The sequence below is a fragment of the Cervus canadensis genome, chromosome 4 (genome assembly GCF_019320065.1).
Source record: "Cervus canadensis isolate Bull #8, Minnesota chromosome 4, ASM1932006v1, whole genome shotgun sequence".
Lineage (NCBI taxonomy): Eukaryota > Metazoa > Chordata > Mammalia > Artiodactyla > Cervidae > Cervus > Cervus canadensis.
The window spans coordinates 26663305-26674373 of record NC_057389.1 but is presented as its reverse complement, the minus strand read 5'-3'; the positions used below and the strand labels follow the sequence as shown (position 1 = coordinate 26674373).

At 44.6% G+C, this 11069-nt stretch overlaps 1 protein-coding gene across 2 annotated transcripts in view; it reads left to right on the top strand.

Moving 5' to 3' along the window:
* Positions 1 to 9262: 9262 nt before the first annotated feature.
* VCAN (versican) overlaps positions 9263 to 11069 on the top strand; it is a 115704-nt gene continuing 113897 nt past the window's right edge. Inside the window, exon 1 of one of the 2 annotated variants that reach the window (XM_043464720.1) lies at positions 9263 to 9678. The gene's annotated coding sequence lies outside the window, so the exon portion shown is untranslated. The remainder of the gene's footprint in view (positions 9679 to 11069) is intronic. The other variant, XM_043464721.1, reaches the window with a different exon arrangement.

The following is an 11069-nucleotide window of genomic DNA, read 5'->3' as shown; positions in this document are numbered from 1 at the left end:
GAAAAGGGATTCTCTTGGCCCCTGGAACTGGGGCCCAAGAGGAGTCAAGGCTGCTGATGGCACATGGTGAGGACAGATGGCCCACAAAAGGGGAGCTGGGTCAGGATGGGGAATCTTCCCTGCTTGTTATATTTTGGTCCCAAGTGAGAACTGGACCATAAAGAAGGCTGAGTATTGAAGAATTGATGCCTTTGAATTGTGGTGTTAGAGAAGACTCTAGAGAGTCCCCTGGACAGCAAGGAGTTCAAACCAATCGATCCTAAAGGAAATCAACCCTGAATATTCATTGGAAGGACTGATGCTGAAGCTGAAGCTTCAATACTTTGGCCACTTGATGCTAAGAGCCAACTCATTGGAAAAGACCCTGATGCTGAGAAAGACTGAGGGCAGGAGGAGAAGGGGATGACAGAGGATTAGATGGTTGGATGGCATCCCTGACTCAATGGACATGAGTTTGACCAAACTCTGGGAGATAGTGAAGAACAGGGAAGCCTGGCATACTTCAGTCTATGGAGTCACAAAGAGTCAGACACGACTGAGCTACTGAGCAACTTCTAATTTCTCAGAGCACAGAAAACACTCAGCAGGGGGTTCATTCCACATCTGCTGAACACATATGGGCTGACTACCTACCGCGAGCCGGGCACTGGGCTAAGGAACTCTACGTACAGCATGAACCTGACATACAAAGGCCCTGTTCTTGCAGACCGTCCACCAGTGACCACATGTCTGAAGTAAGAGGACTTCACAGAAGGTGAATTTACAGTCCTTCTAGACCTTAGCTTCCATGAATTTAAGATTCATTTGATTACCAGGAGGCCACTTTTTAGGTCTCATCTTATCTGGTTATTTCTTCCTGGGAGTTGAGATGTGTGAAAGAGGAGACTGACAAAGCTGGCCTAAAACTCAACATTCAAAAAACCAAGATCATGGCATCCAGTCCCATCACTTCATGGCAAATAGATGGGGAAAGAGTGGAAACTGACAGACTTTATTTTGGGGGGCTCGAAAATCACTGCAGATGGTGACTGCAGCCATGAAATTAAAAGACGCTTGTTCCTTGGAAGAAAAGCTATGACCAACCTAGACAGCACATTAAAAAAGCAGAAACATTACTTTGCTTACAAAGGTCCGTCTGGTCAAGGCTATGGTTTTTCCATTAGTCATGTATGGATGTGAGAGTTGGACTATAAAGAAAGCCGAGTGCCAAAGAATTGATGCTTTTGAACTGTGGTGTGGGAGAAGACTGTTGAGAGTCCCTTGGGCAGCAAGGAGATCCAACCAGTCAATCCTGAAGGAAATTAGTCCTAAATATTCATTGGAAGGACTGTGCTGAAGCTGAAACTCCAATACTTTGGCCACCTGATGTGAAGAACTGACTCATTTGAAAAGACCCTGATGCTGGGAGAGATTGAAGGCAGGAGAAGGGGCTGACAGAGGATGAGATGATTGAATGGCATCACCGACTCGATTGACATGAGTTTGAGTAAGCTCCAGGAGTTGGTGATGGGCAGGGAGGACTGGAGTGCTGCAGACTGTGGGGTTGCAAAGAGTCAGACACGACTGAGTGACTGAAATGAACTGAACTGAGGCAGACATACACCTTTAGAAAAGCCCTCAACTGACAATAGGCATGTAAATACTCCAGCTCCCTCTCTCTCAGATAGGAGACCTCTGAGCTTCCTGTTCTCCTGGGTTTCTCAGCGTCCCATAGTGAGAATATGCTCCAGCGGACCTCAGTGGCAATCTGCTTGAAGTGCACCCCTCCCTGCCCCTTCTCATTCACTACTTCTCCCTGGACATTTCTTAGTCTCTCCTCCCAAGTAAACTACTTGAATTCAAATCCTTGTTTTAGGACTTGTCTCCATAAGAAAGAGCCCAAACTAAGATAGACATTGTGTTGATCCCATTTCTTTTTTTAAAAAATGCCATTGGAATTTTGATAGGGATCCCACTGAATCTATTGACATCTTTTGGTAGTATCATCAATATTAATTTTTCTAACCATGCACACAAGACATCTTTCCATTTATTTTTTTCTTCAAATTTCTTTTCTTAATGTCATGTAGTTTTCAGTGCATAGGGCTTTCACTTCATGGTTAAATTTACTCCTAAATGTTTTATTTTTTTTATGTTACTGTTTTCTTTATTTCTTTTCTTTTTCAGGTAGTGGTTACTACATAGAAATGCAACTGATTTTTGTGCATCCTGAAATTTTACTGGTTTATTAACTCAACAGTTTTTTGATGACGTCTTTAGAATTTTCTATAAACAAGATTGTGTCATCAACAAATAGAAACAGTTTTAGCTCTTCTTTTCTGATTTGGATTACCTTCTTTTCTTTTTCTTGTTGTCATGGCTAGAAATTCTAGTACCGTTTTAAATAAAAGTGGTAGCAGTCGGTGCCTTTTCCTTGTTCCTGATCTTAGTGGGAAGGCTTTCAGCTTTTCACTTTTGAGTATGATGTTAGCTCTGGGATTATCATATGTGGCCTTTTTATTATATTGAGAGTAGGATGGTGGTTGCCAGTGGCTCAGAAGTGGGGGGAATAGGAAGAGATTAGTCAAAGGGTACCAACTTTCGGTTATAAGATGAGTAAGTTCCAGGGATCCTTGGTGACTATAGTTAACAATACTGTACTGTATACTTTAAATTTGCTATTAGAATAGAGCTAATATTTCATCATAACAACAACAAAATGGTGACTACGTGAGTTAAAGGATGTGTTAACCAAGCTTATTATAGTAAAGATTTTATAATATAATCATGTATCACATCATCATATTGTATGCATGTGTGTGTGTGCTCAGTTGCTCAATCATGTCCAGCTCTTTGCAGCCCCATGGACTGCAGCCTGCCAGGCTACTCTGGGGTTTTCCAGGCAAGAATACTAGACTGGGCTGACATTTCCTACTCCAGGGTATCTTCCAGACCCAGGGATCGAACCCATGTCTCTTGCATCTTCTGCATTCGCAGGCAGATTCTTTACCACTGTGCCAACTGGGAAGCCCCCATTATGTTGTATAACTTAAACTTATACAATGTTATGTGTTAATTACATCTCAATAAAACTAGGGGGAAAAGAGATAGATATTGTGTGAGATGGTATGGTGAGGAGGAGGTAGTCACAGGCAGCTACCAACGAGAGAAAAAGAGATAAAAATTCTCCAGAGGAGATGCAGAAACCGGGAAAGGGAAAGGCCAATATTCATTCACAACTGCATTTCTGAGGGAAGCTATAAATTTGATACTATATTTAAAATCAGATTCTTTCGACCTTCTGAGGACTAAGAAGAGTAACAGTTTTTAGCACAACGTTCTTTTCTCTAGTTTTCTAATGTCTACATTTAATATTCATGTCCAGGAGCCAGAGACCCTAATGTCCTTGGATTGATCAATTTCCTTGACTTCTTTTCTCATTAGAATGACATTTAATGCTTTCCTTCCACCATTCAACTTCAGTTTGATTTATCAACTCTGGAAGGCTTTCAGAAACTTGAAATGAATTCTGAGTACATACCATCTAACTAACTTTTTATTATGGGAAAATAAAAAAATACATTTTTTTCATCTATGACAAGATTAATCCCAGGATTCAATGTCAGTAGAATATGTGTGTGAAGAGATTTTCCAGTGAAGGAAGTAGCTTTTTTGGGCTAGCATTCTTCCCTGATTCACTTGTAGTTGATGGCATGTTTTTAAAAAGTGGCTGAGTGGACAAGCCACTGGACATGCACACACAGACAAATACTTTTCCCCCTCTAAGTTCATTTGTCATTATGTAGAGGATAAGCTTGACTACTCTAATAAATATTTGTTCTATAGACATTGTAAACTTCTTTAGGATGGGAAGCAATTCTTCCCTTTTGAATTATGCCTGAACACCTAAGGTTTAACACAGTGTACATAGAAGGTACTCAGGAAATGTTTGTTGAATTGAACAAAGAAAACAGAAATCAAATTGAGAGTGGTCTGTTTGTGACAAGTATTTGCACAGCCTTATAGATATTCTTCTTTTTCTTGGTGAGTTATAGCAAATATTTGATCTTGTTTGTATCACAGGGTTGAAATGTGATTGCTCATAATATGTGATAAGAGCCTAAAGTCCCTGACATTCAACTAGTCCCGCAATTCTTTCTACTGATAGAATAAAAATAGTAACTGCTGTTACTGCTATTCCTTGTTCTGATACCCATACTGGAGTTCTCCAAACATTCTTCTTACTGAACTTCCTTTGTTTCCTGCCTTGCTTCCACCTTTGTTCACAGATGATACTAATGATGCTATGCTGGCTTTTTGCCCCATCCTTTGTGCTTTCGGGCTTCGCAGGTGGCGCTGGTGGTTAAGAACCCACCTGCCGAGGTAGGAGACATGAGATGCAGGTTCGATCCCTGGGTCTGGAAGATCCCCTAGAGCAGAGCACGGCAACCCACTCCAGTATTCTTGCCTGGAGAATCCCACGGACAGAGGAGCCTGGCGAGCTATGGTCCTCAGGGTCACAAAGAGTTGGACACGGCTGAAGCGACTTAGCAGACATGCACGCCTGCTTGATGCTTTCATTAAGCTTCTTAACTCTGGGTTTCATTGTCCTCTAATTAAATGAATGGAGCCTGGTTCTCACTGAAAATACACAGCAAGTTTTGGTCCTTACCCGTTGATAGATTCTAAGATCTCTACCTCTTCCTTGTGTTCAAAAACCATATTCTTCATTTAGTCTTGGTTTGTTCAGACAGACGCTTTATATATGTATAAAAAATTAGCATATTTGTCAGGCTGTGCAGAGGAAAAGAAAAGAATTTGAGAAAGTGACTAAGGAGAGGAGGAAGGTTGATACCTGTGATTTGATTTAGCTGGACTACTTTATTTGTGCCTTGATCTTTTCCTGTCTAAAATGATGGCATTTTTGATACTCTGCTCCAAGCAGCCTCCCCAGGGCAAGTGCAGATGTGTTGAGCCATTTGGCGGCTGTGTGGACCGACTCAGAGATCCTCTCTTCTCCCTAATGAAGTCATCTCCTCTCGGCAGCCCAGCCTTTCCCATCACTCCATGTTGGAACTTGGCTTTGGCTTGCATAGTTCCATCATGATGTCGATGGTCTCCTACTTCAGTTCTGGAGAAATCTACCCAACCATGAACAGGACATTTACAGGAAAGAAAAAAAAGAACTCTTTATTGAAAGAAATATTTTACTGTAACATTTTGATTTGGAGGTTGGGGAGCAAAGGCTTGGTATCTGATTTCTGGGGAAAATCACATTTTTCATGGCTTTCTAAGGATATTTGTCTGTATTTCATTTCTCTGAGTAATTTATTTATTTCAGGCTAAAGTGTAATGAGATTGTCACCACCACTTTGCCTTTTGTAGGGTTTCTTTTATTTTTTAAAGAAAGCGACAAAGAGTATATATTACTTCTGCATTTCCTAGAAACCAAAGATCTGAAGTATTGGATAAAATGTCTATCCCTAATCTGTAGAGTTATTTTTGTTTTTAGAAAGCAGTCTTAGAGGGTTGACTTCCTTTTTCTAGGGTCTTTGAAGTTCGTTAAAGGTGCATTTTTAATCTTTCACATTCTTTCACCATCCAGAAAGGATATTTGCTTACTTGTGCCTAGAATCAGCCAGATCAGGGATGTGAAATATGAACTGTTTTCTGAATGTGGATGGGACTGGAGCCTTGTCATTCCTAGTGCAGCCACAGATAATATGATGTCTAAGAACACTCCACCTGATCAATAAAAAAGGAGAAGACTGCAATGTGATCCCAAAGGACCTCAGAAGGAGGTTTAGATAAAGATAATGAAATTCCCTGGAGACCCACCTGACATCTACACCTTTCTTCTCTAAGTCATTGGCTGGCTGCCCCTGACCTCAGCCAAGTTCCTAAAGACAAGATCAAGGCAATGAAGCAAGGCATATAGCTTCTGGCTTCTGGTTTCTTGCAGACACCAACCCTGGGAATGAAGAGTTTGTTTTAATCTATGTCTGGGACCATGGAGTTTACACACAGAACATGATTTGAAAGGGGAGACTCAGAATGATATTTTAATTACTGTTTGATTCAGACAAGTGTATTGGGCAAATACAGTTTTAGTTATGCATGCCTGCTTGCTAAGTCACTTCAGTCGTGTCCGACTCTTTGCAACCCTATGGGCCATAGCCCATAAGGCTCCTCTGTCCCTGGGATTCTCTAGGCAAGAACACTGGAGTGGGTTGCCATGACCTCCTTCAGGGCATCTTCCTGACCCAGGGATAGAACCCACTCTCTTGTGTCTCCTGCATTAGCAGGTGGGTTCTTTACCACTAGTGCCGGTTTTAGTTATAAAAGCTGCAAATATATATTTTCTCATTCAATAACTTGGGGAGAGAAAGAGAGGGAAAGGAAGAAAGGAGGGAAGAAAGGAAGGAAGGAGGGGGGAAAGAGAGATAAAGTCCTCAAGGACAGTTACAGTTGCCTAGAAATAATAGAGCTGTAGATTCTGCTGAATGTACCAGGTATGCTTTCCTTTTTATTCCTTCTCTATTATAAATAGCCAGAGGGGAAAATCTGCCTTAGAAAAAGAAAGCAGATATTCAAGGGTGTCATTTCATTCTGGTTATCTGACAGCCTGAAGAGTGTTTAATTTTCTAAATAATAATGTTACAAGCCAAAGTAAAGAAAAGGTGTGTAGTATAAAGCTTTCCAACGTTGTCCATGTTCTGACTAGTTATGTCTGCCTAAGACAGTGCCTTTGCCCTGTAGAACTGCTCAATCAAGAGTTGTAATGTCTGTGGACATAACAAGGTGCTGTAAATGTTGGAAGGCTGGAGAAACACATTTGGCAAGATAAAGGAAATTATCTCAGGATGTAAGGAGTAGCTGACCCATAATTTTAATCATGTTCCATCATGTACAGATGGTATTATTTATAGTGAATGTTAACCAGTAACATTTGCTTGAAAATGGATATTAATCTGCTATTAGCTGCTTGCTGCTGCTCCAGGTCTCCTTTGTAGAAAAGTTTTACTTAACTGAATTATGAAGGGAGAACAGGATAATGGAGCGATAATAAGCTTTTCAGATTGGCAGATCTACCACTTAGAAAGTGGCCTTGGGTGGAACATTAAACCCAACTAGGTTCTACCAACTAGGTAGAACCAACTAGGTTCACTCAAATTTAAAAATGAGATTAATAATACATACTTTGAAGTGTTTCAGAGAAAGATCTAGCCTAATGCTTGGGATACAAACTTCAATAAAGACTGTTTTATTTCATTTTTCTCCCTTTCTGAGTAAAGTCTTTACACAGCATAAAATTGCTATGAGGAGCACTGAAAAGACCACTGGACCAGAAGTCAAGAGTTGTGTGCTGGTAACAGCTCTGCTATTAACCATGTGACTTTAGAAAAAGTCACTTTCTGGGCCTTAGGTTGCTTATCTGTTAAATGTAAAGATGAAAATCTGTTTCTGTTCTATGACTCTCTTATTCTAAATATATTTTAATGGACTGGAATTTCAACATTGGGAATGGTTGTCTAATAACGGTGTGTGTATGAGTGCTCAGTTGTGTCAGATGCTTTGTGGCCCCATGGACTATAGCCTGCCAGGCTCCTCTGTGGAATTTTCCAGGCAAGAATACTGGAGTGGGTTGCCATTCTTTCCTCTAGAGGATCTTCCTGACCCAGGGATAGAACCCGCATCTCTTGCATCTGCTGCACTGGCAGGCAGATTTCTTACCACTAGCACCACCTGGGAACTCCCTATAATAACTGTACTAAGAATAAATAAATCATTGTGAAAATAAATATGTTGATTTCCAAAGCCTATAATTAATAGGCTATAATTAAAAGCCTATAATTATATTAATAATATAATAATCATTCACAGTATTGAACTGATAGATCAGTCAATCAATCACATTTTGAGGACTGAAATTCTCCTGACCAATCTTCTACTTGTTTATTAATTAAAATCTGTGATCCTGGAGACAACATACAAATTGCAAAAGAAATATTACAATAAGAGTCTAGGCTACTACAAGCTTTAAAGTATGAACTTAAGTCAACTTACTCAAAGAAATTCAATGTGAAAACGGACTTTCTCCTTTAATTATCACTGTTGTGAGATGTTGAGTTTGATACAATTTTAATAGGGACTTCAGTGAGAAGAATTATCTCATTTTCCATATTTGGAATACTTCTATTTTTGTGTAGAAAGAAAAGTGTGCTACCCACTCCGGTATCCTCCGTGTTAAACTGATATGCACCTCGGATTTATTTTGTTCTCATTGTATAAACTCACACTTGACTTCAAAGAAAAGGGAAATACAAAGTCCCTCTTTTCTAAGGGGCAGAAATCCTTTGTGTCAACTGGTTGACCCTTGCTCTGTCAGGTCCTCTTGGAAGGCTTTTGTGGCAGGAGGCAGGGACTCTTCCCTGTGTTGATATTGTTTACATAGTCCAGTGGACCTGGCTGAGAATAAAAATCACAGAAACTCAGGAAAGATTATGGTCCCATTTCCTGACCACAAGGGAGGTGATTGATACAACCAAGGAACCTCGGCTGCTCAGAAAAATTATTAAATATTCTGCCATGAGGGACACTTGGAAAGACTGAGGGAAAAAAAGAAAGAAGAAAGCCGAATATAGCCTTCTGGAGGTTTGTGGCAGGGGAAGAGGATCTGTTTGAGTCTGACAAGGGATTTGCCTCGGGGAATTTCCTGTCCAGCCCCGTTATTAGCAGGGTCTTTGTAGATTGCTCAATGACGCTGGGCTCCCCATTGGGTAGCCCCGGGGAAAGGCAGTGGGGGGATTCTTACACTTCCTCTCTAGGTCTCAGAAGGCCCCCCTGGTCTCAGGGTCTCTTTCAGGTTGGCAGAAGCCAGGACCCTGACACTTGCCTCAGATGGGACAGGCAGGCTCGGTGGCCGCGTAGGCACGCTGTAACCAAGTTCTGGGCTAATTTTTACAGAGTTTTGTTTGCTCCCCAGAAGAACCGACAGTACGCAGTGGTCTCCTGCGGGCCTGGCCCACGAGAGCCTGGGGGCTCCTTTCCCCCGCGCCAGCACGGGCAGCGCGGGGGGCGGGGAAGTGGGGGGGCAGCGGTTTCCCCGCGCACTGCGCGATGCTCCTTGGTGAGCCGCTGAATGGGGAGCGCGGCTGTCCCCAAGCCGATTGGTACTTGCTTGTCAGGAAGAAACGCCGAGAGGTGGGAGTGCCTGGGGAGGGAGGCAGGCGGTCCCTACCGCCAGCGCGGAGAGCTGCCTTTCCTCCCCTCTGCCTGCTTTCCCAGCCTGGGCTTTGAGGAGTGGCTGAAGCTGCGGAGCGCTTGAGGAGCCTGTGAATGAACCCTCCTCCTCCTCCTCCTCCTCCTCCTCGCCGAGTCTCCTCCTCGGCGCTGACGGTACAGTGATATAATGATGATGGGTGTCACAACCCGCATTTGAACTTGCAGGCGAGCTGCCCCGAGCCTTTCTGAGGAGGAACTCCAGTCGGGAGGGCGCAACAGCCGCGAACCTTCTTAGGTGCTGCGGACAGGCGCGGGGACGGGGATTTGCGGCCAGCCCCGCATCCTCCAGCACCGTCCCGCACGCTTCCCCAGGACACCGCGCTTCCTATGTGACCCGCCCCGGCAACGCCGAGCCCAATCGCGCAGCGCTGAGGTGAATTTTTCCCCCCAAACTGCAATAAGCCGGCTTTCAAGGTAATCACGTTTCTTTTGTTCCCCCTTAAAAAAAAAGAAAAAGAAAAACTTATAGGAAAAAAAAAATCGGGTTTAGAAAAAAAGTACATTGTGATTGGTAGAAGGCTTTAATTAAGGCAAAGAGAACTATCTTTGAGAAGTTAAGAAAATATAGGCACTGTAAAAAATGCAGGTAACTTTCAGAAGGATGTTTGGAGAGAGGAATAGGAGGGACCTTGGTGCTGAAAAAGATCCAGACAAAAGAAGCCCGGGGTGGGGTGGGGGTAGACCGACTAATGGAATTGGGGGAAGGGAGGGAAGGAAATGCGGAGACCCCCTAGAAACGTCGTGGGGTCTGGAGCTGGAGAGGACGGAGGGACCCTGGCACCTTGATCTTTTTTGTTGTCGTTAACCTGCTCGAGGCAAAAGTTTGAATGGGGACTCCCGAGACTTGCCCACACGCAAATCCCCGAAGCCGCCTTGGTGCAGGCCACCTGGTTCCCGGCCCCTGGTGTGTGGTCAGTGCCCGGCGTTCCTGGAAAGCCGCTCTCGGGCAGCTCCTGACAAGGCGATCCGGGTTCTGAGCGGACGTGACCCCCTCATCCCGCGGGCTGTCTGGGAGGCGGTCCGGTCTGGGGGAGCTGCAGGGCTCCCCGTCCGCGTCTCTTTGGCGACTTGAGGGCTGTCACGGCTCTCTCCAGTGCCCCTGGGTTCTTTTGTCCAGCTTGCCGTGCTCCGGAGCCGGCCAGGAGGGAGCGGGGGATGGGGGTGGGGTGTCTGGAGCGCCGCGGAGGTCTGCTAGGCGCCAGGGCGGGAAAAGCTTGCTCTGAACCAGTAGGGATGTGCAAGAATTTTAGCTCATTCTGAGAAAAGAGGTGGAGGCTTTTGCTCCCGTCTCAAACAGCAAGCCAGCGCTCAGGGCGCTTTTCAAACAAAGGTGGCGTGGGGACCCGAATCTGGGGCCTCTAGGATCAGCCCTCTTCGCCCAGACTACTGAAGCCCTCCTTTGCCTTCCATTTCCCCACCCCTCTCCCCGCTCGCGGCCCTAGTTGAGCAACTTTACTGGCGAGTCTTGCAGCGGCAGAGAGCGAGTGCCGGCAGCTCCGGGGGACGCCCTGGGCTGGAGCGCCCCACCGCCCTGCGGAGGCGTGGGCGCCGCCGGGCCGTATCCCTGGTGCGTGCGGGCTGGGGGGCATCAGGGTTGTCTAGGCTCACTGTCTGTGTCACTGGGCGTGGAGCGATCACTGTGTTAGGCAGAGGAGAGCGAGGTAGAAAACTAGTGTCATCGCTTAAACTCTTTGCTCTGGGATCCAGCTGCGCCCTAAGAAGTCCTGCAAGTTCCCGGGAGATGCTACGGGAGGGAGGAGACATCTACAACGCGCCTGGAGAGCTGGCCCGCCATGCGCACACCC